This window comes from Cheilinus undulatus, linkage group 16 (genome assembly GCF_018320785.1).
Source record: "Cheilinus undulatus linkage group 16, ASM1832078v1, whole genome shotgun sequence".
NCBI classification, from domain to species: domain Eukaryota; kingdom Metazoa; phylum Chordata; class Actinopteri; order Labriformes; family Labridae; genus Cheilinus; species Cheilinus undulatus.
The window spans coordinates 1,935,013-1,962,577 of record NC_054880.1 but is presented as its reverse complement, the minus strand read 5'-3'; the positions used below and the strand labels follow the sequence as shown (position 1 = coordinate 1,962,577).

The window sequence follows — 27,565 nt, the reverse complement described above, 5'->3', positions numbered from 1 at the left end:
GATGCAACACTGGGGACTATTTACAACAGCAGATGAATCCATATTTGGTGTTTTTGGTCACATAAAGTAGTCCCATTAACTGCAGTGATTGTTTTGATTCTTAGAAATGATAGATGATGACCAACAGTGTGGATGTTGATGTGTTTAACACTCTTAAGACATGATGTTTGTTAACAAGAAGAGAAATCTACTCTGATTAATTATCCGGGTTTCTTTGGTTTTGTTTTGTTTTGTTTTGTTGTAAATAAAGTTTGCATTCACAGTGAGATGCTGCATCCTGACTGGCTCACTGTCATGGTGGTACTTTGTCATTTTACATGAGTTAATAATTCAGTCACTTGTAGTCAGTGTCAGCTTGTCTCTGTGCTACTCTGCTTTCTCCCATGATCCTCCTCTGTCTGACCTTGTTAAGGGGGGGTCGTCTCTAATTGGATGCTGCTGGTCTAAATGGCTCCCATTAGCATCAGCCAAGGTTAACTCATGCAAAACTTCCTGCCACCACTGAGCTAACAAGCCGGACCAGTTAGCTTTAGTTAAGAGGAGGGAGTGCAGAGAGGAGACATCTCTGACTGTGACTGAAGCCTCTTCACCACGCTCTTTAAGATCATATTCTTCCAAAGGAAGAGGAAGGAAACATGTGGCTGTTTAATTTCCCTCCCTCTGCATGCTAATCTCATGTTTGCGTGTTTATCCTCCGTCTTGGCTTGCTGCTTTTTCTATGAATGAAATCAGCCGCAGCGATCGGCTGCAGGCCAAAAGAACAGCTGATTAGATTTCACTTCTGGACCTGTGCCATCAGTCGAGCTCTAAAACCTTTGGAGACTCCGACTCCAAACCTGCGGCTGGAGAAATCCAATTATCCCGTTCAGCAACAAGAACCGTGTCTTTGTTCTAACCGAGAAGCGTCGTTTAATCTCATTGGAGCATCCTGATGGAATTAGATGGAAATTCCCCTGAAATTAAACTGGGTGAAACACACAAACACAAGACTTTATGTTTTATTTATGGATGCTTTAGAAGATCAAATGGAAATACTCCAGAAGCAATATTTCAAACACTTTCCCCATGATTCCGTTTGGCATCTTTGGGAAGTTTCTCCAACTAAAAATTAAAATCTTACTGACTTCCATTACAATGAATTATTTGATCATTTTTCCATCAGGGATCGCAGAAAGAAATAACTGGAAATTTGAAGAAAACAGGGATGGATGTAAAGTAAAATCACAGGTCTGAACATGAAGTTTATGATCAATTTAAAAGTTTGGCAGAAGTTGATCAATTGGTCAACATGCTTAAAGGACTATGTTTCTGCATTTCTAAGATTTCACCAAACTTTTTTGGTTGATCTGGTCTGAATCTCAGACTGAGAATTTACATCGTTGTGACATACATTTTCATTCTGTGTTTAAATCTGGAATTTTAAACATGGACCAAAATGTTAAATGTGAAAGAGAAATGTGACCAGCTGTATTAGACAACAATGTGACAGGAATCAGCCTTACAGAGGTATGATGGATGCCAAAGGAAACGTGACCTTCAGATTGGATGGATGATTGACTATACCCTCTGAGCCTCCATGCATGCATTAAAAGATTGTATGAATGAAGGATAAAGGGATAAATAGATGGATGGATAGATGGATGGATGATGGATGGATGCATGGTTGGATGTATGGATGGATGGATGGATGATGGATGGATGCATGGATGGATGGATGGATGAATGGATGGATGGATGGATGGATGGATGATGATGCATGGTTGGTTGAATGGATGAAAAAAAGGGTGAAAAGATGGATGGATGGATGGATGGATGGAGGGACAATGGATGCATGGATGGATGGATGGATGGATGGAAGGATGATGGATGGATGATGGATGGATGCATGGGTGGATGGATGGATGGATGGATGGATGGATGAATGGATGGATGCATGGATGGATGATGATGCATGGTTGGTTGAATGGATGAAAAAAAGGATGAAAAGATGGATGGATGGATGGAGGGACAATGGATGCATGGATGGATGGATGGATGGATGGATGGTAGGATGATGGATGGATGATGGATGGATGATGGATGGATGCATGGGTGGATGGATGGATGCATGGACGCATGGACGGATGAATGAATGCATGGATGGATGGATAGATGGGTGGATAGGTGGATGGATGATGGATGGATGCATGCATGGATGCATGGATGGGTGGATGGATGGATGGATGGATGGATGGATGGATGGATGGATGGGTCAATGACATACCATGACAGAGGTTAAATGACTTCTGTCATACCGGGCCCTCTGGGGCTTCAGAATCCGTTACACAGTTGTGCCTTCTCCTCAAGACAGCATGACAACCCTACTCTATCATCTGAAATTCACACAAAAATGTTTTTATGATAATAAGGATCTTTTTTTCGATGTGTTTCAATTTTTGTGATAATCAAGCAGCCCTAGTTAATGGATCAGGATCTCTTAAATACGAGATCCTGTTCCAGCATGAATGCATTTCTTATGCACAGGAAGTAGAAGCAGAGAGGACGCTGCATCACCGCCTACAGTCAGAGATCTCTATCTTATAATTACAAGAAAAGATTTACTAATTAAGAGATAAGGTTTCCAATTGTTTCTCTGGTGATACAATATGCTACAGTAGATAATAAATCATGTTAAAGGATAAATCTCTGATATTTTACTTGAACCTACATAAATAAAAGTAGCTGAAGTACAACCTTCTTAATTCAATGGCAAAAACCCAATAATCTGACGTTACATTTTAGTTAAGCAAAGAGTTTGAGATCCTGGGGAAGCTTTTGTGATCACAGCTTATTTTTTTGCTTCTTACTAAGACACCTCTAACAATTTAAACCCCTGGACTACCACTTAAAGACAAAGTATACATTCTACATGGCAGCATCTTTGAGTCCAGTATTTTAGATCCACTTTGACCTCAAAATCACCTTCATTTGTCTCTTATCTCTGATATTTCCACATTAACCTCCCGCTTATCTGATAACACTTTAAGGTTAGAGATTAATCTCACAGTCTTAGTTATTGTTGGATGTTAAAACCTGAGGATTTATCAGGATTCAGAATTAAGGAAGCTCTGGATCACTCTCCATAAATCGTCAACCATCTTTGTTTATTTGGTTGTTACTGATATTTTTCTGTGATCCATAGAGTCCTGTGATTCTCATCCTTGCAGCAGGAACGTGACCCTCTGATTGGCCCTGCAGTGTTGGGTTTCTGCGGTACCACAGTGATGGTTTTAAGCATCATGTCGGGCAGATTTGATTTGTTTCTGTTGATCCCTCTGTTCCTATTTCATTACACGTCATTCAACATATTAAACCTTTCAAACACTAAATCTGATCCTGTCCCAAACTAATCCGTCCTGTGATCGTTTTCGGAGGTTAATCCCCTGTGACAGCCGCCCTTCCGCCCTCGCTCCCGCTCTTTTTCCCTTTCTCTGCTGTTATGGATTTACTTTTATCACCACATCGACATCTACTTCACTCCTTCATCTCTCTCCGTCTCGTCTCCTCCGCCTCCTTCTCTCTGTTTAGCCATCCATCTCCTTCACTTTCCTCTCCTTCAGCCTCATTCTGACTTTATGTAATCTGTAAAACCCAAACAGCCTCCAGCTTTATTGGCAGGAACACAGAGTTTGTACTGCCAGAGCAGTTCCAATAACAACATCACTGATAAATAATAAGGACTGAACGGGACAACATTATATAAAAACATTAAGGAAGTGAACTCAGCAGCAGCACTAGTGCTTTTAGGGACTGAAGGGAACTTTAGAGACTCTGCATCAGTTATGATCAGCTTTAAAATCTCCTCAAGATCACTGGAAAGACATCAGAACACTTTCATGGTAATCTATCCTTGACTGGAAACCTCCACATCTGCATCTTCAGTGGTGAACATGAGTTTTATACATGTAAGGTGAAGTGACCAATGTATCACAACCTTGACACATGTTGACACGCATGTCTCATGGCAGCCAAGGTCAAGCTCAATGGCATCTTTTTTGTCCAGGCCTGTTCACCCCTGGTAAAACTCCCAGAGATCACTGTCGGTTTTTTGGGCCTTGGGACATGCACGGCACTACCACGGACTGTGGCGACTGTACTTTTCTAAAGGTGTGGGTTTCATTATCTTTTCCATCAAAATATTTTCTAGCCCCTGGTAATAAGGGCATCCAGAGCACAACTGTGGTTGTGTCTTCCTTACCGCCTGATGGCGCCCTCAGGTGGGCTTACCCACCACATCTAAGCCTTACTGCAGCCTCAGTTTTTGGGCCATGAACATGCCTAAAAGTTTTGCACAGTGCTGTGCATGTATTCTCTAAGATTCAACAACAATAAATCAACATGGACACCACTTAAAAATGGCTGAATATGCCTTCAATGTCCTTTTTTTCTGGGCAACTTTTTATAAGGTTAAAGCAAGACAATACAAATTGCAAAACTGAGCAACTGGGTGAGAAGGGCCTTAGCAAGAGAGGTGGCCTAGACTCTGATGGTCACTTTCAGGCCAGCTCAGATAAGTGACAGAGCCCCTGAAAAACCCAGTGGATGATTTATTGATATCAGTGCATGTGTGTTATCAGCAGCATTGGTGCCGGCGTAACAGCTAAGGAGTCTGTTCTATTCTCGGTTCTTATGTTCAACCTTATATTAATGACACTTTTAACCCCTTTTCATCACTGTTTACACCTATGTTTGCCAAATTTGTTTCCATTAAACCAGGCTTGGCCTCTCAACCCATTTTTGCCACTTTCTAACAGCTTTTCAACATATTAGGCCCATTTTTGCCATTAGAAACCCATGTTTGCAGCTTTCATCTCATGTTTTGCCTCTTTCGACCATTTTTGCCTCTTTTTAACAATTTTTACTCCTTAACCATGCCATTTCTTGCCACTGTTAACTAATTGTTGCTACTTTTAACTGCTTTTCACCATTTCGTGAGCACTTTTACCCCCATTATGCCTTCAGTAACCCCTAGTTGTCACTACTATCCCTTTTTTTGCCACCTTATACCCATTTCTGCCACTTTTTAACAGTTTTTCGCCATTTTCTGCCGATTTTTTTGCCCCCTTTATTTCAGAAACCCAGCAATGTTTAGCTTCAAAGGTTTTTAATAATGCATCTGTTTGACCCAACATTGTTTTGTGACCCACATTTTACAATTTTTAACTTGCTAAATTCTTGTTAGCAACTCATCCGTTACACTCTATAGCCTAGATTCCTGGCTGGTAACACCAGCAAGTCCTTCTTAAAGGAGAAATGCTCACCAAAAACACTGGAGGCTAATGCCACTTCTACTGCTCGGTACCTCATGTGGCCATCCAAAACAGGTTTACATTTTGAAAATTCTTTATCATTTTACAACATACATAAATATATAAAACTCATTTTTGTTGCATTCACAGAAGTGGTTATTATTCAGGTTAAAAACTAAATATGGATATCACAGAATAACTTTACAGTAGGCTTTGATTTTCCTGACCTTTGTGGGCCTCCAGTTAGGCTGGGCTAAAATACAACAAACACTGAAACATTTTCTACTCATACAGAGAAAAGGATCATGGGAAACAGGCCCCTTAATTGAAATTGAAGCTGGATTAATTGCCCAGCTCTGTGACTCAGTATTCTCTCAGCCCTCCTACCTCTCCAGCCTATCAATCAGAGCATTGATCAGTTCTCAGAACACACTCTAAGTGATTGATTGCCTGATTAGGATTCTCTGTGAACACAGAGAGAACCATGAATTAAAGGAACATTACACTGTTTCACAGAAGAGGATCAATGTCATTAGAGGGTGCTGCTCCACCTCAGGGTGGATCAATAAAGATCATTAAATGATCAATCAAACTGTCATATGGACCATATGAGGACAAAGGTCTGCGTTTCTAACACCATCCATCCTTAAGGCTGGCTCACTGTCACCGTGGTAACACAGAGCTGGGTTAACAAGCTCCATCCTGGTTAGGTCATGAACTCTCTCTTCTCCTTCCTCTTCCTCCTCTTCTTCTGTCGGTTTGATGTCTTTCTTTAATGAATGTCTTTCTGCCACTCTCCTCCTCTGAACTACAGATGACCTTTTCTGAAATATATTTTTCTTTCTTCTTTCAGTCAACTGGTTTTCAAACTTTAAACAAGGGTCGACCACAGACTCTTCATCAGTCTAACAAACCCTGTTCATCTTCTTCTTCTCTGTATCAACATTTTCACTCATTTTACTCAAGTCTGATTTAAGTTGGGCAAGAAATCAAGTCTTTTTTAAAAATATGTACACCTTCAGATAAGATATGGGGTAGGATAATACTGATTATTTAAATTGTACCAGGCTTAATGATCAGCTAAAGATGGTTTACAACAAGAGGGGACATTAAAAGAAATCCTTGACCCCCAAAACAAAGGTGCCAGAGAGCAGGGATCCCCGCTGTACCTGAAGGTGGTTGAACACAGCCATGCACAGTAAGAACAGTCATGCTGGTTAACAATAGAAAATTGTGATGAAAATGGATTTTTTAAAAAAAGAAAGTGGGTTAAAGTGGAAGAATTGGGCACAAAAAGTAGTAAAAAATAGATTAAAAAGTGGCTGAAATGGCTTTAAAGTGCAAAAAATTGGTGGAAATTAGGGGGACTGGGATGAAAAATTGATATAAACTGGCAACAATAGGTTAACTGTGGTTAAAATTGGCAAAAAAAGGAGTGTTAAGAGTGGTTTATAGAGGCAACAATAGGCAGAAAGTGGCAAGTGTTGGTTTAGAAGTGGCGAAAAACAGCAGAAAAAAGTGATGGAAATGGTTTAAAATGGTTACAAATGGGTTTTAAGGGCAAAAATGTGCTAAAATTGGCTAAAGTGGTGTTGAAAAGTGAAAAACCTCCTCCCTGCAAGCCTTTATTTAATGTTTCATAACTTCACAGAACAATGGATTGTGTTTCTAAACAAAGAAGACACTTTTATTATTCACTGTCAAAACAGAAAATGCTGAAATTATTGTTCCCTTTTAGCTCAGAGAAGAAATAATTCATTGTTTTCTTTACTCTAGAAGTACACTTGATTTGTTTGTTCTGTTTTGGGTTTGTTTTCTTGTTTCAGTCAGTCTCTACTCAATAAAACTCTGAAAATTCAATACTTTTGTTCAAATGTCTAAAGGAATATCTTCCTGATTTGTTTAAGTATGAGGTTTACAGAGCTCAAATTAGCATGCATCCCCCTCTCTAATATCTCAGAGAACTTTTCGATCTCCATCTTTCCTCCATCCTTGCTGCGGTATTTCTCCATCTCTTCTTGTCCTCTGTTTTTTCCTTTGCATCGCTTTGACCCGGTCCTCTTTTTCTCTAATCAACGCATCGATCCGTTTCAGCGTCTTTTCTCCCTGCGAGCAGACGGAGGCCCATCGGCTCTTTGAAAAGATTAAATCTCTTTTCTCCGTTAATTAACCTTCCTCCTCCTCCTCATCTTCATCCTGTCTCATCCCTCCATCACTCCGTCTCATTAGAGCGATCTGCTGATGAACATGCTGTAATTCACATCGTCTGTCCTCCTCCTCTCCTCTTCCTCTTTTCTGTCTCCTTTCACTTTATCCCATCAGGTTTCCTCTTCCATACATTTGTCCTTTATCACTGTCCTTAAACCTGATTATTGATCTTCCTTGTCTGATGGTCTGGATCTGAATCATTTAAAATAATCAGCTTAAACCTTAGAGAAAGTTTAAAATATCACACAGATCTCCCATTCCTCGTCTTCTACTGCAGAACCAAGCTGAGAGATTTTTCACAGTAGCAAGGATCACTTTCTTGATTATTTCTCCTCAGACGTCAGTTTTGCATGAATATCAGGCGTCTATCAGTATTTTCAGACCATTTCCTTCCACCTGAGATAAAGCCGTCCTGATTTAATCTCTCCTATCTCTGATATTTTCAAGTTAAAAAAAAAAAAAAAAAACTCAGACAGTTTCTTGATTTTTCAGTCTCCCTTCTACTTCTTAGTCTGTCAGGTAAGGAAACATCTTCAGCAAAGAACAGGAGTCTTTATCAGCAGGAGAGACATCGGCTCAGCTAAGGAAAAAGAACAGAATAAATAACAGCCTCCATGTCTCAGAATTAAGACTTCACACTCAGTTTTTGGGAGATGTTTGGGGCAAGAGACTTAACCTCACGTTGCAAAATGCAAAGGCTGGTGGCATTAATGAATTCATCGCAATGCAATTAAAATCAATGGTTATCCATGAATCCCTCTTCTGTACCACCATCCCGTTCAGGGCTGCTGGAGGCTGGAGCCTATCCCTGCTGTCACTGAACGAGAGAGAGGACGAGAGACAAACAAACAGGCACTCGCTTGTTCACATCTACGGGCAATTTAGAGTCACCAGATGTTTTGTATTTAAACCCACCAAAATAAAAGCAGTGCTCCTGTAAAAGAGGCAGGCACCCTGCTCAATGTGCTTAAATCTGCATGCCAATAAGTACATGATGTGTTTTTAAAACACCTGGTGGTAATTCTTTATGTACAGGTAAAACCTGGGGAGGATGTTAGAAAATTATCAAATGCTGCTGTCCACCATGTTTACTTCCTCGACTTCTCTGTTCTTGCATCAGTGTGTATGCAGGAGTCAGGCATCAATAAGGGAATCGTTAAGTTTAAAGGGGACATATTTTACCCTTTTAAGACAAGTTTATATCGGTCTCAGAGGTCCACAAAGCATGCCTGTAAAGGCTGTTGTTGAAAAAAACAATCCAGTATTGGATTTTTGCATGAAAAAATTCTGTTTCAGCCCTGCTTAGAAAGAGCTTAGTGTCTGTGGCTTTAAATGTTACTGAGCTGTCTGACTCCACCCCTGACTCCACCCCTCTCAGGGAATGTATATGGTTTAATGCAGGGGTGTCAAACTAATGGCCCGGGGGCCAAATCCGGTCTGTGGTACAGTTATACCGGCCCATCAGATCATACTTCTGTTGTAACTGGCCCTCTGGTTTGAGGTCTGCAGATTTCCTCCAGTTTAAAAATGTAAAAATCAACCCTTGATATTGAAAATATCCTTGTTAAGTCCTAACAATTAGAAAGATTAAAGACTTGAAATAATTTGACAGAAAGTGAGGAGTATGGGAAAATAAATTTGTGTTTTCATTTTGTATTATCTCACAATTCTGACTTAAAGTTATGTTTTTGACTTTTTATATCATATTTTGACCTTTTTAAATCTTAATTTTGACTCTTTTCTCATATTTTGACCATTTGGATTCTCCATTTTAATTTTTAAATCACATTTTGATGTTTTAAACTCATGAAATACGACTTAATCTTTTGTTTTGACACTTTCAAATCCTACCTCTGAATTTTAATCAAAAAAAATAACCTTTTTGATTTTAAATATTAAATTTTTATCACATCTTTGGGCCTTTATTACTAAGTATTTTTAATTTTATCTCATAATTTGACATCAAAAACTCTTCAATTACAAATTATTTTCTCATAACTTGACCATTTCAACTCCTAACTACAACTTTTAATCCCAAATATTGACCTTTTTGATTAAAGTTTTTTTTTTTTTTTTTTTAACCTCATCTTTTGGCCTTTCATTTTCATTGTTTTGATTTGTTTTAAGTATTGTAACTGTGGAAAATCATGATTTTAAACCTTAAAATCATTTGTCATCAATGTTGTGTTTTTTCCCCTATGATTGATTACCGATGAAGATGAGGTTGACAGTTTATGGGAAATATTGACCCAGTCAGGCCCTCAAGTTAGAGCCAAATTCAGAATTTAGCCCCTGCTGTGATTGAGTCTGACATCCCTGGTTTAATAGATGTGGCTCTCCTGATTCTCCTCTCAGCTTCTAACTAAGAGGAGGATCAGGAGAGAACTCTCTTCCAAGCGGGGAAGGCCAACTGAACCTGGGGGCGGGGCTAATTCCCCACATGACATCATGAGGGGAAATCTGAGAATGGCTTTTTCAGCACACGTTTTCTGAAAGATGGAGGGGGTGGATTTTTCTGGTACTTGAGGGGATTGTGAACATGCCAGGGGTGCATATTTTGTTAGAAAAGCCTGAAAAAGTGATTTTTGCATAATATGTGACCTTTGAATATAAAAGATGTTGATGGATTGAGTCAGTTGGAACCTGTTCTGGACTGGAACAGGTCCTTGATTCCCATCCCTAATGACATCAGTGCTGATTGATAATCAATGCATTCTAGAGGCTGCTTAAAAAAGCATTAAGGAAAAAGTCAACCTTAAACTCTAACTTAATGTTAAGACATGAGGACAAATACTCCATAAATCAGCAGTGTGATGTTTCACACAGAGTAACCCGTTTGGTTAAATGAAGCTAATGTAGAAAACTACAGCTCCGCTAGACACAAAAAAACAAAGAAATCCTCATTAACTCCCTGACTGAGACGTCCTTTTTTTTTACAGCAGAATAAACACGTTTACTGGCTGGTACGAACAACTAACACTGACATTAATAGCTCATTTCTTCATCTGTAAAACCTGCATGGGAATTATTGTTTTAATTTTTTCATCACATTCAGCCTGAGTTATTCACAAATGTGCAGGATTAGGGCTGTGACTGAGCTGACTGATAAAGGGGTGCATTGTAGCTGTCATACTCAGTTCAAGACTTACTAACCTTTACTGAAACTTTTAACGATCCTCTCTTTGACCAGGATGTTTCTCAGTATCATGCCAGAGGGTTTTTTTGGCACCAGACTGTCTAGTCTTCACTTTTTCTGCAGTTTGTTTACAGCAAAGTTTAGAGGAGAAGCAGGATATCTCCTAGAGGATTTTTTAGGAGAGAGTTAGTGGTATTTCCTGAGGTTGAAGAGGTCACAGATGGAGAAAAGTGTAGCTAACAACAAACAACATGCTCCTAATTGGTGCTTTACCCCACAGTCTGGAGGTCAAAGGTCAGAGCGGCCTCACAAACACACCCTGTCTGTTAAGGCTCGGAGCAGAGCAGGCTTAAAGTAGGGCAGAGCTCTTCCCTGTAGCGTCGGGTCGAGGGTTTGAGGTCACAAAAGGTCAACTGATGCCCGAGACGGCGGCTTAACGCCATCGGGGGAAGGGGGAGTGGAACCGGGCACACGATTGGCTGGTGAAGATGACTGCGTCATGATTGGTGGAGGAGGAACAGAGTAGAAAAAGGTTTGAACTTTTGTCCTCCAACACTTTATCCCAGTGTGGTGACTGACAGATGGTCAGGAGGGGGAAAACAGACAGAGTGATGCATGCTGGGAGATTTGATTATAGGGTAAGAGGTTAATGTGACACTGTAGAGTGGAATTATGGTCCATTTCCTTTCTCAATTATAGCAGTAGATCAGTGATAAATTCAAATTAAAACAGCTTCATTAATCCGTCTAGTTCAGAGCCATTTACACACGGAGACTTCCGGACCACAGAGAGCATGCACTGATGAGGGGTCATACTGGATCAGGGTCACCTTCTAAGGCTGTTTGATGCTGATTCAATGACAGACATTGCAAATAGTAATTACAGACTAAGACATTGTTTTAAAATCACTGGCAAGAGTTCAAATAACCTCACTTTCTAGCTTCATATGCAAATAAACATGGAGCATTTCCCCAGCATTAGCCTTTAAATACATTAGATTATAACAGAGTGATGCAGCACGGAGAGGAGAATGCATGTGTTTACAGAGATTTAAAAAAACAAACAAACAGAATAAAGGGACTGAAAAGCCAGACTAAATAATCTGCATAATTAAGACAGATCCTAACTGCTCCAGGACGTGTCTTAGCCTGTGTCCAGTCTAGGACTACTGAATGACCTTATGCATCAGTGTGTCCATGCCACTCTACATTATTCCACCCAAACAGTGCTTTGCATGTTTTTTTGTTTTTTTATTCCCAAATATGTACAGGAAGCCATTGAAAAATATCAGGCTGTTGGAGTTGGAGCTAATAAATATTGATCAACAGTTGTTTATCCTGCAGTTTTTGCAAAGCATAAGAGGGAGGAGGATCTGCTGAATTATCCAAGGTAGAGGAGGGGAATTTTATGCATGTTTGGCCACTGAGAGACACACTGATGCATGTCTGATATTTTCAGGTGTCGAAAAGTAGTTTGGACTAGTTGTATCACCGTCTGCAGCTGTTTTTCTCTAGAATACACTACATGCCTGTAGATATTCCTCAGAGACTGACTTTCACTTGCTCTAACCAGCAGACCAACATAGCACATGCAGTCTGCGTTCTTTAAAGACCCTGTAAAGTGAAAAGAAATCTGTATCTAGGTTTGTTGTGTATAGGGATAGGGATCAACACCTGGGTCCATAAGGACCCGGTTCTGTATTTTTCAAAAGCCTGAAAACTCAATAACGTTTTGGCTTATCGATACTGCTATCGAGTCTCACAGGCTCCATGACATAACATCATTTTAAGAAAGACCTGGTGTAAAAATATACATCAGTTCTTGCAAGGAGGGAAAATAAACTACAAGCGTATCAGTACTGTGCATCACAATAAACCAGAATGTGGTACCTTCAACTGTCGTCTTCAAGAAGACAGACTCCGCCTGTAGTGGAAGTGACAGGCAGCCATAGAAAACTGTAACTGCTCCAAGACAGTTTTCTTCTACAGCTGCTCAGATAAAGGCTAAAAGTCATGTTTGTTAAACTATTCACCCAGTGTAGAAATCTGTGCCAGAATGGACAGAATTGAAGTTAATTAGTGAACTTTACAAGTTAAAACACGGAAAATATGGTGCATTCAGGTAACCTCAGTAAATTAGACAACTGTATCCTTTATGTTATATGTTCAAATGTCCCATAAAAAAATAGGAAAATCTAGTTTTTGACAAGAAACTTCAATAAAATGCGGCTGTGAATATGAGAACATTTTTTGTATTGGAGAAATAAAATAGATGTTACAACCTGAATTATAACTCAAAACAACTCAGTTTTTACCACTTCTGTTATAAGTATTTTTCCTCATTTTGTCTTTACCCCAGACTATAGAAAAAGTACTGTTAGTGGTATCTAAGAACTCGGATCAATAAGGAGTATCGATAACAGTATTAATTTCTAGAAAAAATAACAATTTAAATCCCTAGTGGTATGACAGGCCACTGTTGTGAACCTCCAGGTCAAATTTTAGTAAAAATTAAGGGAAATTATGTAAAATAAGTCAGTAAAATCTGCTCCAGGATTGTGTGGGCGTGTCTGTTGAATGAGCTGAAGCCATGCCCACTCAGGAGAAATAAGATCTTCTCCACTAAAAAAAAAATAAAAAAATAAAAAATGCAACAACCAGACTTCCACAACAGCTTGCCCCTACACTGACCTTATGATCAGCGTGTAGCAGCCTGGCTCTGTGCCAGAGAAGAGAAAAAGTCTGTTTTCTCGCTCAAATCTCTGATCCATAGACCGCTGTGGCTGATAGATTTGGTAAATTTACCTCATAATGAACTAAAAACAGCTTTTAACTGACTGTTAACTTTCATTAAAGGCAGTGGCATCAGCTAACAACAGACTGGACCGAGACGAACTGCTCTGTGATTTTATATTGTAGTGTTAGAGGGGCGGGGCCATTCCCCACTGGGCTCCTGGCATCACCAGCTAAAATATATTTGCCCCGCCCACATTAAACCCCGCCAGGAAAGAGGCGAAAAACTTTCAAACATTCTAAATCCAAAATTAAGTCACATATAGATCTCTGTGTTTTCACATGTTTACAGCAGCCATATTCCAACATCTCTAGTGTGTTAACACACAGATTTGGGATTTCATGCTCTGGGTTGCCCAGGCTTCTCCTTCCATTCAGAGGCATCCTGCACCCGGATCAGCTCTTTTTGAAGCTCCTCATCCTTTCTGTAAGGCTGAACCCAGAGACCCTCCTAGGGGATCTCCTGTCCTGACCTCTTAAATCCACAGCCTGACTCTTTCAGTCATCACCCAGGGCTCATGATCATGGGTGAGAGCAGGAATGAAGATTGACCGGTAAATTGAAAGCTCTGCCTTTTGGCTCAGCTCTGTTTCAGACTGGTACACCACTGCTGATGCTGCTGATCTACCCATGAATCTAACAGCCCATTCAACCTTCATTCATGAAGAAGACTCAGAGACACTTAAACTCCTTCACCTGGAGAAGTTGACTTTCTCAAGATTTAAATGTTTTAAATATACCGTCTTGTTGGCTTCACTTTAGGACGCTGTTAGTTTAAGACAGTCAGACAACAGAGCGGTGTCTCCCTGCGAGCTCTCAGCTGTGTTTTATTTCACCAACGCTCGCTGTGATAAATAATAACAGTGACTAGCGGCGAACAGCTCGGTCTCAAATCTCTGCTAAAGCCTCTGATTTGAGAAGTTTCCAGCAGGACAGAAGTGCAGCAGCCGAGCGTCTCCTCCATCTGTCCTTCAGTCTTTACTCTGAGCGGAGCCGCCGTCAGCTGACAGGCGCCAAGAAGACGTGACCTCATCAGGAAAGGTCAGAACATCATCATAGAGATTTGATTTGATAGTAAAAAACAACAACATCACTACATTAACACGCAGAGTTATAGAAATGACCACAATGAGGCCATCTGCAACAGCTTTTAAAGTCACACATTCAGATCCAGTCAGATTAAATCAGCAAAGACAAAAATAAGTTTATAGATTATTGACTGGATCAATTCAAAGAGGGGATAAAAGCAACAGGTAGCTAACACACCACACACAATTTTACTAGTTGTCCTACCTTACATTGTGCCTACAGGGGGCGCTAATGAGGCTTTATATTACTAGAGACAAAAGAAAGAAAAGACCAGAGATGACAGGATTAGATTTGATGCACACACATCAGATTATAATCCCAGCGTGTGATGTCAGAATTGGTGTTATGGACATGTACATTTGTTTAAATCTGCTGCTCTCTGACCTTCTCTCATATCCAGACATAATCCTGCGAGGATGAGGATGTCTGTGGGATTATGTGAATGATTGTGCACTTTACGATGCCTATACATTGTGCTGACGTATGCATATGAAGAGAAATGTATGTATTATTCACCAGGGTGCCCATTTACAGGCAGCTAATGTGACATTTAATTTCCCTGTAAAACAGGACATAAAGGTAGTGAAACCAGAAAAATAAATGGAACTGGAATTATTTACAGTGGGGGATTATTTTCAATATGGGACAACAATAGAGCCATATGGCAATAGATTCTAAAAATGAGTGATGTAGTGCTGGGTATTAAACAGCCTCTAGTATATTCACCCACTTCTAAACATCATCAGCTTCAAACTAGAGCTCCTCTGTGGTGTCTCCAGACAGCTAGCTGGCTAATTATAGCTCTAAATCCAAAAAAGTTGGGACACTGTGTAAAATTTAAACTACAACAATGGTTTTCAAATATTGCTAACCCATAGTTTAATCCCAATAGAACATAAACAACGTATCAGATGTGGAAGCGGAAATACTTTACCATTTCATGAATAACATTAGCTAATTTTGAATTTGATGGCATCAACACGTCTCAAAAAAGTAAGGACAGGGCCATGTTTACCATTAGGTAGCGTCGCCTCTTTTTTTAACAGTCTAAACATCTGTGACCAGTTTCTGGAGTTTTGGGAAAGGATTGTTCCTCCATTCTTGTCTGATGTAGGATTCTAGCAGCTTAACAGCTCAGCGTCTGCTCTGCCGGATTCATGTTTTTTATGATATGCTAACTTTGTCTATTGCTGAAAGGTCTGAACTGCAGGGAGGCCAGCTCAGCACCCAGACTCCCCTCCTGTGAAGCCATGATGTTGTGCAGATGTGGTATGTGGTTTAGCCTTGCCTTGATGAAGTAGTCAAGGCCAACAGTCAAGAGATGTTGTCTGGATGAAAGTACGCTGCTTTAAAACAGGGGTGTCCAAACTTCCTGTTCCCACTGAGGGCCATATAGAGAAATATGTAAGGATGGTGGGGCCACTTTCATATGCCGTGCCTTGAGGATGTTAAAGTCAGTAAAAACAGTCTAATGTAGGTCAAGATATGCTGAGTGATTAAGCATGCTCAAATAGCTATATGGTTGACATGGAAAATCACTAAGGATTTTGGAGAAGGCCAATCAGATTTCAGGGGGCCCTGGCTGGCTATGGGAACCACTGGTTCTGCCATTGGAATACTGGTACTGCTATTTACTGCTGTAATCAATCAGAGTGTTATAAATAAAGATATCATTATTAATTTGGTTGCTGATATGTTTACCCATTACAGCATTGTCTCACTTTAGCCACAAAAAAACCCACATCAATTGATTTTTCTTGTCAAAATGTTTGTTTACAGAATCAGCATAGTTGCACTGCCTAGTGCTAAAACTTAAAAGTAAAAAGTAGTCCCTTTCCTCTTTAGACCACAGGACACGGCATCTGTAGTTTCTGAAAAAAAAAAAAAAAATCAAATTTTGATTTTTGTGACCACAGAACAGTTTTCCATTTTGCCTCAGTCCATTTTAAATGAGCTTTGGCCCAAAGCAGTTCACATGTGAACTGCTTTTTGCATGACACAGCTTTCACTTGCCAATTGCCAATTAACATAATTAGTAGTAAAATTCTTCTCCAGCTGTTTTTAGATTAGCACCACTTATTTTTTCCAGCCTTTTATTGACCCGTCCCTACATTTTTTGTAGATGTGTTACCGCCATCAACTTCAAATGGAAATATATTTTTGTTCATAAAATGGTAAAATGTCTCATTTTTAACATTTGATATGTTGTTTATGCTCTGTTGTGAATAAAATATGGGTTTATGAGATTTGACAATCACTGCATTCTGTTCTTATTACATTTCACAGAGTGTCCCAACTTTTTTGGAATACGGGTTGTATTTACCATTCAAGGCTGGACTGGTGTTGAGGAAATGTTTTTATTTTATAGAGCCATCACCTATAGAAGACAGAGAGTCCATCCTGACTGAACCAGGGTCTCTGTATCTTCTCATGTTTTAATGAAGCTACAGTAGAAATTGTTCTTTTTTAAACTATCGTTGCTGATTTTTGCTCAAGAACCCACTAGGAGGGCTTTCTGGTCACCTTTTGGTGTGTGAGTGTCACACAACCTCGTCTCTTCCCTATTAAGCTCCTCGGATGCTGGTTTCCATGGAGATGTGTCTCGCCTCCTTCCTCTTGCCAATTACATCTCTCCAGGAAGTACTCAAAAGACCAATGGAGGCCCGGCGTAGAGTCAAGAGTTATTTTTAACCTCTGTGTTTAAGAGATGGACTGAGAGACAGACAGGTAGAGGGGTGAGCAGGTGTGAGGCTCTGAACAACCACACCTCTCTCTCTCTCTCTTTCTCTCTCTTTAAACAGAACACAGACACGCTGCTGATGACTAACCAGGACTCTGCAGACGGTGACACTGATGACACATTTCAGCTTTCAGGGATCGAGCAGCGGAGCGGCTTCATTTCCACACAAAGCTCAGGGGATTACTGTGAGAATGTGCTTTTACACTTTTCTGCTGCTGAGAAGAAAACAACAACAAGCTTAAACACTTCAGGTTTGATTTAACCATCGATTCTAAGCGCCTCTGCAGGAGGAGAGCTGTGGAAAAGACTGAAAGATTTAGGGGGGAAGAGACATGGGGATATGCTGTTTTTCTGCTGGATGTACCGCCCTAACTCTCCCTAAAACACCTCCACATACACAGGAGCCATTCTCTACCAGTGTCTGTTGAGTTAGGACAATGACGCTTAGCCTTAGTACAGCAGGACTAGGTAGTCATATGCCCCGCCATGAACCCCTGATGGCCAGCTGATTCCCCAGCTCCCGCAGCCAATCACAGCGCTTTCTCTCAACACAGCCATCCCTTTAAATACGACGTGCTTCTCAAAAATCCCTGCTTGCATTAATGCTGATGCACCACACTGCTGCTGCTAGCAAAGCTAACCCTCCTCCACCCCAGCCTCCTCCTTTATAGCATAAAGCTTGCACCCTCATTCAGATTCCTCCTACTATAGATTAATTGCTTTTGAACTAATTTGATTATATTCAGTCTGCACAGTGTATGGGGTTTCTAATCCAAGGTCTGAAAAGCACTGCTTTTAGTGTTTTCTTGACCAGCTGTAAAAAGATTACCTGTGAATAAACGGGCTCTTTGTCTCGCCTTAAGAGGTAAAACCAGCACTCTCAAGTGAAAAATAGAAGACTAACCGTCAGTGATGACTATTAAGGAAATAAAGCATTCCTTTTACCACTAATGGGACACCATCGGCAGCAGATTTGCTCCTGAAACCACAAGCATGTGTAGCCAAACTTTAGCACACACCAGGTCTTTGAGTCTCTGATAACAGGCACTTAAAAGCAGCTCCATTAAAGTGTACGCCTGCTGCAACCATCCAGACCAAAAAAATAATGACGTTTGCAGCATGTTGTGCTTGTTTACAGGCAATAACCCACAAACTACACATGCATATCGGTTTCCTTCTTTGAGTCTTTATAATGTCAAGTGGCTGTTATTGACATTATAAAGACTCATGGAACATTATGAGACGGAGTTGTTTAAAGGTAAATGCAAAGCCAGAACTACCAAGTAACTACAGCACTGTCTGAGGCGCGCACTGTGTCACTCCGCCCAGTGGTTTACTCAAGAAAGTAGTTCCGAGTATTTGCTTCATGTGTCGTAATGTTACAAAATTATACGTTTTTATTCCATAGCGTGGTGAATGTGCAGGTCACAACTTGTCCACCAGAGCGTTTTGGAGTTGTTGGATTGTGTATTTGATGAGTTTGATGAGGGACAGCCGGAATACCGTAAGACTCCATAGAGTTGGCACAGCAGCTCCCATCTCAGCCCCGCCGATCTAAAAATAGCTTGCACCGACAACTAAAGGAAACAAACCTATTACTAAGGCTATAGGGATAATGGCAATGGTCGAATTTGCCAAAATGTTGAAGTATCCCTTTAAAGACCCCGAAAAGTCACTGAGATTCTCGGCTCGCTAAAACAGCATCTTTTAGGGCTACAGAGACATTGAACGACAAGGAAGTCAGCTTTCAGAGGAATAAAAAAGCGTGAGTGTCTTTGACTTATGGTTCAAAAGTTATTCATGCTTTTATAGACATGGGACTTCTTGTTATTAAGGACAATGCCATCCTCAGAGACCCCGGAAAGTCAGCCAAGTTTAGGGCTCACTAGAAAATGTTCTGTGAGAGCTACGGATACATGGAGAACATAATCAGAAAGGCTTTCAGATAAGAGCTTTCAGATTAAAAAAAAACAAAAACAAAAAACAATCAAGTGCCTACGACTTATGGTTCAAACATTACCAAGTGATTTATGAAAGAGTGTGTGACTAAAACTAAAAAAAGCATTGAATCTTAAGACTAAGGCTGAGACTAAAATTAAAACAGCTGTCAGATTAACACTGCCTACAGCTCCCTGACTAAATTGCCCGTAGGTGCGAGCATGAGCATGCCTTACTGTTTGTCTATGTTAGCCCTGTGATTGGTGACCAGTCCAGGATGAGTAGAAGCATACCTGTCAGCTCCATAGGTTCTATTTCATTGATAAATTCCACAATCAGAGGTAGAAAAGCTGTTAAAAGTGTCCTACTGGTTTGTAATGTGATTGATGGCTTGAAGCATGAACTATGAAGGTCACTTTTAACAGCTTTCCCTAACTTTAAGTGAAATTTGTCTATGAAACAAAAATAGCTCTTTACTGATCAGTAAGTCCTGTGTTTTTGTTGAACTAAGTCCGCAGTTCTAAACTAGAAATAAGTAGTACGGTGGACGGGACTGATCAGTGCATCTCTGCTTGTCACCTTTTCTTATTGTTTTGATTGACAGCCTCCTGCTGGTGAAGTTTATTGTCCTCTGCATTGAAGAAAAAAAACACCTTAATAAAAGAGGCACAGCCAAATGCAGTCCAACAGACCTAAATCAAGTTCCGACCTTCAAACTCCAACATGAAAAATAATAACCAATCAATCTAATAGTATTTTAACTCTTTAGCACTACCTGAGTCTGGCCCTGAGTGACACATCTGTTAACAGACATCTTCAACAGGAAGTGAACTTCTAAAACTGTTTCACTGACACATCCACAATTGTAGAAGAGTCTCTGAGCAGATCCTCAAAAACAGGGAGAAAAAGTCTGACTGCCCTGTCTGGTACAAACTGGTGGAGGTATAAATAAGAGAAGGGATTTGAAGATAGCTCTTTTGTCAAACTGCAGTAAAACCTTCGATGACAGCAGTGTTCAGCTCCGCTCACGTATTCCTTCTCAAATCACCGCTCAGCCACTGCTCCTCACCGCTGCGCTGAACACAACCTGGTTGTATCCTATCATCTTAAATAACGGCCTGACAGCGGGTACGGGAGATTTTTTCACAGAGCTGAAGTGGCCAATTTTCCTCCGACCACCATACTGCAGCTGCCAGACGGGCTGACTGATTCAGTGGCACGGCGAGGCAGAGCTGCAAAAAAGCTAAAAAGCTGCTCGGTAAGAAGTTTCACAGCCGGAAGAATCATCCCTCTGCTGGACAACGACACACCTCGGAGATTAGATCTGAGCAGGAAGGCGCTGATCTGTTCAGGACAAGAGAGGAACCTGTCACGCTTCAAATGGCTTCAAAATAGAGAAAAATTCCCAGAAACGATCAGGGATTAAATCACTGCCGGACAAGCAGAACAGACTCTGAGAGGAATACTGACCATCATAATACTCCCAGAGTTAGAGCAACAATAATATCACAGATGCATCACATCTGTGACCTCAGTAAAGGTATTTAAAGGTATTATCACACCTACTCCATTCCTTTAGGCCCAAATTAACGCAGGTTTATTTGGAAAGTTAGTGTGGTTCATTTAGTCGCACAGTTGAGTTCTAGGCATCTTTTTTTTTTTTTTTTTTCAGAACAACCATTCTCTCTGCACAAACTTGCTCTTTCATTTCTTGGGGACCAAAACATGAAAAAAATAATTATTTTGTAACACAGAATCCACAAATCATTCTGATATTTATATAAAAAAAGACATTTTCTTCATTGTATTGATGATATTTGTTCCATTATTCTAAGCACTTCCTGTCTGCAGAGACACAGAGGGCCACATCACAGGCTCTCTGTCTCTCTTTCTCTCTGTCATGAGCTATTCACACCGTCTCCTCTAGTATCGAAGTGTTAAGATGAGTAGTTTGTCAAAGCATGACGGTTCAATGACAGCCTGCAAAGCATTTTGGGATCCAAAATGGTGTTTAGCATTACCAGCTAGCGGTAGAAACAACCAAAAATGGATTAAGACTGAGAGTATCCCTAAGTGGCTATTTCCCTATTCAGCTAAATGCTCATTTACATTCCATTTAACTGACTAGTCTAAAGAGGAGAAAACCCTAGAAAACTGTCAAATTCCTCACAGTGTTGTTGTGTCAGTGGGTGTTAGCCTGATATACTCTACAGCGTGGCTAACATTAAAAGCTAGCGCTGTCCGCCTTCATTCTTCTTTGCAGATTAATGTCATGCTTTGATACGTCGCCTCTTTTCACATCAGATGAGTAGTTATACGTGAGTTCAACCCTCGACAGCCTACATACCACTTCATTTACAATTACTACTTTAGAAAACTGTCTTACCGCTGTCTTCTACAACACGCTAACCACTAAGCCACTGCAGAGCTTCTCATATTTACATCCATTCAAGTGGCAGAGAGGAAGGCAGAAGCCATTAACTGAAACTACAGCAGCCTCTAGTGGTGGGAGGTTCATTACAGTTTAACAGAGCATTATAGACAAGGATTTCAACCCCGTGTTCATAAAAAAATTATAGGTAATTAGTTTAACCAACTAGTCACAGAACAAGCCAGTAGCAGCAGGAAACAGGAAGTGATTCTACACCCTCACTGTGTCAGTGACACCCAGGCTTAAGCCCTGACTGGCTAGTACTCATGTGAGATCTACCCAAGTGGAGAGTGAAAGTAACGCCAAAGAGAAAGACACACTGCAGTTGAACCAAAGTTATTAGTTATTATCTGCATGGCTGATAACCGGTCTGCCCCCACTGTTAATCCTGGTCCTAAAACAGATTAGACTTCAACAAATCCTGGACCAAAAAAAGACCTTAGAATTTCAATGTCTGCATGAAACAAAAGGAAGACTGGTTTTCGAATAAAGCCTTTAACATGGATGACATATGCTGAATAAAATGTACTAAAATGATAGATTAAAAAACAGAAATACAGAATCAATCAAAAAGAGAAACTTGTGATTGTAAGCTAACCGACTGGCTTGTTGTTTGTTGATAATCTCCACTGTAGCTACGACTGATCCCAGTGAAGACAGTCCCTCATTTACTTCCTGCTGGAGTCTCTTCAAGGCTCGTCATCATTTCTTTATTCCTGCATTAATCTGTTCAGGGTAGTTGTGAGTTTAGGCACACATGTTAATACACACACACAGGCTGTGGTCAGCACACACATTAAGAGCGTGACATTTCCTGCTGGGCGCCGTCTCTCCGACTAACAAGCTGAGGGAGCAGCAGCTCTAACAAAGACAGATCGACAACACGCTGAATGTCACCCTGCTCCTGTCTGAGTGACTCATTCTGCTGTGGTAGAAAATGACTTCTGCCTCATTTGAGGAGATTTATTGTGTTTTCAGAGTCGCCTCTAAATGCTGCACAAACGCTGGAGAGCAGCTTTGTGATTGGATTGAAACCTGCAGAGCTGGCTCACTGATTACTCTGTTACCACTCTTGATTTGTACCCAGAGAACTCCATTTATCCTTCGTTATTTCACTGATTCATCAGATGAAGTACTCGGATAAAACGCTGGCTCACTCATGTGTGTTGGGAGATTCACCACAATCAGTTAATTCTGGATATTTATTAAAGAAAATTAAATATGTGGATGGATTTGGCAGATTTTAGATTAAAAAGAAGCTCAGTCCAGAACTTGTAAGCAGCCAACACACAGGAGCGATCCCCTCTGGTTTTATGTTTTGATCTGAAGACCTCCAAGAGCAGCTGGTTCAGCCTGGGCAAACTAGTAGATTAGAACTAGTAGATTCCTAACCAGTAGATTCCTAAAAAATCTAAGATGATGCTAAAGATATGAGAGAGCCTGCACATGACCACAACCACTTGCAGATGGAACAGTTCTGTTTGTATTGTTTGTGGTGTGGAAGGGGATGACCGACAGTCCACACACCGACAGATTCATTCACTAACCTCTAGAGTCCACACAAAACCTGTGCTCAAAAATCTGATATGGCAATATATTTTCACACACTCCTTACCAATACACATACAGATGGAGATGTTGCAGAGTCAATATGGCCATAAAGGCTAGGACAGCAATTTTAAAATATACAGGCCCTATGGCAACTGATGCTAAATAGCATAATGCAGCACACGTCTCTGCAAAACAAGTTAGACATGGTACTCACTCCAGTCACATGGATGTAGTGTCAGGCAGCTGCCTGTAGGTTAAAAGCAAAGATACTGGATTACTCATGTTTCTTTAAACACCTGAAACTCAGGAGTTATATGAGTCATGCAAGCTGTGCAGTAAACAAGGTAAAACACTGCAGCAACACCGGTCTTCATCAACACATGACACCAGGTTACCTAGCAGTTAGCAACAACAGCTAGGTTCATCTGGCAAGTTTGTGTCGCCCCAACCAGCAGTGAATGGCGCTGTAAAGTTAAACTTACCCCTAACTTCTAAACAGGATCAGGAGATGATAAGCAGCACTTCACGTTTTATTTGTAAGGATATGAGCTGAACAGCAGGGCTGATAATAAAGGCTTCATGCAGTATAAGTAAGACTATTTAACCCGCACTTGTTGGCTCATTAAAGAAACTACAGTGCTATTTTATCCGGATGTAAAGCAAGAGTCATTTGTTTTATATTTTACAGTATTAGTAATTTATAGTTCATAAGTGATTATAGTCTTAATTTACTTTCTTTGAGGAGCTGAATTTAAGTATTCTAAAGTGTAAGAACCTTTAAACTTCCTCTTCTTTTATTACAATAAAGAACACCTGGTGTGGTAATTCTTGTGTAGGCATATTCCTTATCTCGTGTTCCTGGTCCCAAACCAACATGTATCGCAATATGTATGATATCATGGCCTCTGTATCATGATAAAAATCATGGTGCTGTAATCACCAGCCCAATGAAAACCAGTTAAGTGCCACTGATTTATTGAATTTTGCCCAGTCTGATGTGTAATATTGATATGTTCCAGCTGATAAGACATCTCAAATATCCCAAACATACTCTATATGGAGAAAAGTATTTGGCCACAGAATAAAGAGCCAAACACATGACTAAGTGACTCCGATGGTGGTACTGTCATGGATGCCACTTTTGTAATAAGACCGTTTGTGAAATTTCATCCCTGCTGGATATTGCACGGTCACCTGTCAGTGATATAATTAGAAAGTGGAAGAGTTTAGGAACAACAGCAACTCAGCCATGAAGCAGAAGACCATGTAAAATCACAGATTCGTGTCAATGACTGCTGAGGCACATGTTGTGCAAAAATCGCCAATGCTCTGCTGATTCCACAGCTGTATTATTATTATATAACTGTGCAGGAGCTTAACGAATTGGATTCCATGGCCGAGCAGCCGCATGCAAGCATCACATCACCAAGTCCGATTGCGTTCTGTGGGGTGACGCATCAAGCCTTTCTGTTTGCCAGTCAGATTGGTGAGTGTGGGCTTGGCAGAAGCCGGGAGAATGTTACCTGCCTGACTGTGAAGTTTGGTGGAGGAGGAATAATGCTATAGGGCTGTTTTTCAGCAAAGCCCCTCAAGGCCAATCTTAATACTTCAGCATACAAAACATTTTGGACAATGCTATGCTTCCAACTTTGTGGCAACAGTTTGGGGGAGGCCCTTTTCTGTTCCAAAGTGACTGTACCCCAGTGCACAAAGCAAGGACTAGACATGATTTGATGAGTTTGGTGTGGAAGAACTTGACTTCAACCCCATCAAGCACCTTTGGGATGAACTGGAACAGAGACTGTGTATTGGGCCTTTTCGTCCGACATCAGTGCCTGATCTCATACATGCTCTACAGAATGAACAGACATAAAATTCCCACAGGCACTCTGGAATCTTATGGAAAGCCTTTAAGAAGAGTCCTAGTCTTGTTTTTAGATTCCAGAAACTCAAGTCAATGTCTTTGAGACAGTTCAGCAAAAGCTAGACTGAATCTGGATGTTTACTTTAAATTTAAAGGACGACAGATCAGGATATTATCTGCAAAAAGAGAAGGCTGGACTGACAAATCAGGATTTTCTTCAGGGAATTAAAGCCCGTAAGAGAGGAAATGGTCCAGTGATTTTTGAAAATAAATACCTTTCTGACATCCTTCAAAGGTATGAAAAAAAATAATTTGTGGTTAGTGTGAGCGGTAAAAGTTTATGAAGTGAAGCAGAGAAAAGCGTTTTTAATGTGTCGTGGCAGGCTGTTATTTCAAAGGGAGCAGAGATCTCATTTCAGCATCATCAACAAAGTGAACATAGTGTGCTTTTACAGCTGAGAGCACTGTGAAGCAGCATCCTTCATCTGCACAAATTGACCATACACTACACAAAGACACACCAACACTCTCCCTCTCCACAAATTGACTTTAGTCCAGAGCAGCCGAGCGAAGAACCGAGAACACATCAGATCTGAGCTCCATTAATTTGTCCTTCCAATAACGTGTGACACATAGCCAGCTCTTAAATACTCCGAGAGAGAGAGAGAGAGAGCGAGCTGCTCCTTGTGGTTATCCATCTGCACTCTCTCACTCACTCCCACACACCCACAGAGGCACAAACATAATAAAGGCCACACACCGACAAGCAGGTAGGCACAGGGCAGGAATAATAAACACAACCACAGTATCGTGTGGTAGAGGGTTGACGGATCTCTCCTGCAGGCTGCAGAGCTGTTGCAGGTCTGGATGCAGAAACATGGAGCCCTGAGTGGAAAAGTAGCCAGTCAGAAACAGCTACTGTCTGTCAGTCAGCTAAAAACATCCAGAATCATTCCTGCATGGAGAAATAAGAACCTGCATATTGACTGCATCTTCAATTCCAGCCAGTTCTGTTGTGACACAGTTATTTATGTGCAGATGATAAACTGATAACAGTATGCAAATTAAGCTTTCCTTAAGATGCTAGTGTGGGACATTAGCACCAGCCACATGTGGGTATTTTTCTGCAGTGTCTGGTGAATGCGCGCAACCTAGGTAGGTAAATAAAAGTATGATAACAGAATGATTCAGTAAAACGTCCCAGTCCCGTTTTTCTGCTTGCTCTGACAGAGTTGAAGGCTCACTGACCAAAGAGCCTCTGTGTCAGAGCTGCTGTCAGATGTTTACAGTCGGCTGTGTGCTGGGACGGTTTCATTCAATATAATATGAGCAGTGCTGCAGCTGATTTATGCACTAAAGGTTTCATTAGATCAATGTTTTGCTCATCTTCAGTCCACAATATTTAAACAAGGTCTGAATTCACATGTGAGGTTGAGGAACATGTGCACAACATATTTCATTTTTGCAGGTCTGACACTCATAATTCAGGAAAATATGATAGAAAATCCCACTTTACTGAATAGCCTTTAAACTCAACCACTATACGCCTTGATTATTATCATATAAGTTATATCGATCTTTAAAAAGAACGTCTGGTGAAAAAAGTCTTTTTGGGGAGTGGAGGGGGGCAAAATTTAAATGTTTTACTTTCAGTTCTGGCTGTAACATAACTAATATTTGCCACTTCTAACCAATTTTTTCCACTTTTTAACTGCTTATCACCATTTAACCATCCATTGTTGCCACTTCAAATCCATTTTTGCTAATTAAAGCCAATTTTTTACAGTTTTTAACCCACTAATAACAGTTTTTAGCATCTTCCATCATTTCTACCACCCATTTATGCCATTTTTTCCCTTTCTTAACTTATATTTGACGCTTATCCCTTTTCGTAACTTCAAACTCTTTTTTGCCACTTTTTAAGTGCTTTTCACCATTCTTACTGCCCATTTTTGCCACTTTCAGCCACTTATTTGCCATTCTAAACAAATTTTTGCCACTTTCAACCCATTTTTGGCAACTATTTTACACCTACCCCTATTAATATGCCCATTTTTGCCACTTTTTAAATGCTTTACACTATTCTTATGGCCTATTTTTGCCACTTTCAGACAATAATTTGCCATTCTAAGCCAAATTTTGCCCCTTTTTAAATTTTTGACACTTTCAATCCATTTTTGCCACTATTTTACACCTTTCCCTATTCATATCTGCCAATTTTTGCCACTTTTTAACTGCTTTTCACCATTTAAACATCCACCGTTGCCACTTCAAAACACTTAAAGCCATTTTTTGCCATTGATAACCCACAAATGACTTCTTTTAGCATCCTTCCATAATTTCTACCACCCATTTATGCCATCTTTATCTTTTCTTAACTCATATTTTGCTTATCCTTCATTGCCACTTCAAAAAATTTTTGCGACTTTTTTAAACTGCTTTCACTTTTATTTTTGCCCAGTTTGCCACTTTCAGCTAATTATTTGCCACTCTAAGCCAATTTTTGCCACTTTCAACACATTTTTCCA

General features: G+C 40.4%; 1 protein-coding gene across 1 annotated transcript in view; it reads right to left on the bottom strand.

Moving 5' to 3' along the window:
- Positions 1–27,565, bottom strand: part of LOC121524338 (semaphorin-6D-like) — a 256,246-nt gene that overhangs the window by 125,759 nt on the left and 102,922 nt on the right. The window lies entirely within an intron of this gene.